This window comes from Grammomys surdaster, unplaced genomic scaffold (genome assembly GCF_004785775.1).
Source record: "Grammomys surdaster isolate TR1022 unplaced genomic scaffold, NIH_TR_1.0 125692, whole genome shotgun sequence".
NCBI classification, from domain to species: Eukaryota; Metazoa; Chordata; class Mammalia; order Rodentia; family Muridae; genus Grammomys; species Grammomys surdaster.
The window spans coordinates 2,334,654-2,336,557 of record NW_021620528.1 but is presented as its reverse complement, the minus strand read 5'-3'; positions in this window follow the sequence as shown (position 1 = coordinate 2,336,557).

Sequence of the window (1,904 nt, the reverse complement as noted above, 5' to 3'; positions counted from 1 at the left end):
AATAGATTATTTTTATTTTTTTATATATATTGATATATAAATTATTTATTATACAAACAAACACATACACACACACACACACACACACACACACACACACACACACACATATATATATATATATATATATATATATATATATATATATATATATACACAAAATGTCCATGCATTTATAAAAAAGCAAGCAGGTATATATGTGATGGCTTGGGAGGAAGAAAAGGGAAGGGGATGATGACATAATTATTTTATAAAATAAAAACTAAAAATTAATAACATGATTTCATTTCTTAGTCCCAGCCCTCCAATTCCTTTTTTGTTCACTCACTATGTTCCTCTACAAAGTTCATGTGCTGTTTTACTTTTAAACCCTTGAGTCCACCCACTTCTTGCTGCTTGTATGTACACACAAATGGAAGACCATATACTAAAACATAGGTAGCCCTTCAGGAGCTGCATCCCTGAGGAAAATTGATCCTCTCCCACAACACCCATCAGTTTCCAGTAGTTCTTCAGTTATGGATGGGACCTCATGAGGGCCTACCCCGTATGGGACCTCATGAGTCCCTTCCCCATATGTGCTGGGACTTTGGAAGTCTTGATTTGTTTGGTTCAGGTATTGTATATGCAAGCCCTGTAAATATTCCTGTGAGTTCCTGTGTGCAGGTGTGCAGCTGAGATGTCATGACAGGCAAATTCTGTTTCATTGCAGACATCCACTACTCCAGGTCTTAAAATCTTTACATCTTCTCTTCTGTGGCAATTCAGGTTCTTTGGAAGGATGGAGTTTGCTATAGAAGACCCATGCAGATGTGAGTATTTTATCATCTTTTATTCTCTGGATGTTAACCAGCTCTTAGGTTCTATATTAATCACTATTTACTTCAAAAAGAAGCCCCTATGATAAAGATTGAGATGTACTGATCCATAAAAATAAGAAATTAACAGTCACTTTGAAATAGTACCCACTCAGTAGGTGAAAATTGTTGAGGAAAGAGACTATTTGACCAAACGTACATGTCTCCTGTGAGTTGTCCAGGGAGCTCAACACATATAGTTTTTTTGTATGGCCATGCATGCTATACTGTAATAGACTTTTGATGGTGTTACTGCTTTCAAGACATTTTAATGTAAATGATTTCTTAACTGTTTCTCCTATAGGTAACCTCAAGAAATTCACTGGGTCATGATACTATACTTGAGTGGAATAATTTCTTTGATGTTTTGTATATTCCATGTCTAGGATGAATAGATATTGGTTCAGGCCTCCCCCTCCCAAAATCTACACAAAACCTCCCAAATAATCAAGATATAGAAACTTGGTTACCAGGTGATGGGCTTTGAAAAAGTGTTTAAATAAATGGCCCAGTGTTAGGGATGGGTTATCTCCTTTCAAGATGTTAATCAGTGGCTTTCCTCCATATATTACAAGTATACATAGAATGAGAGGCAGTAGAGTGCTCAGTCCTAAATCATACCCCCTTTTTCAATTGTCCAAATATCACCATGGAAAGAGGGTGGTGGAAAGTGTAACAGCTAGAGGCAGATTACCTTGAGGAAGTAGTGTTTTCCAGGCAGAACACGGCAGCTGTATATGTAAATTCATAGCAGATGTGACAGCATGAACAAGACTTTTCCACGTGGAAGTCAAATGCAATCCCATGGATGGGAGACATAGTTACACCGCCTGATCCCTAGCTGAGGAGTTTCTGACAGTTGATAACTACTGTGAGAGGGAATCACTACTATGAGAGGGAATCCGTTAGCCTCTGTTGAGTATGCTCTAGTGAATGATGCCCGCATACACAGAAGTATATGAACAACACAGATTGTACTGAGTAAACTGGGTAGGTTAGGAGAGAGAGAGAGAGAGAGAGAGAGAGAGAGAGAGAGAGAGAGAGAGA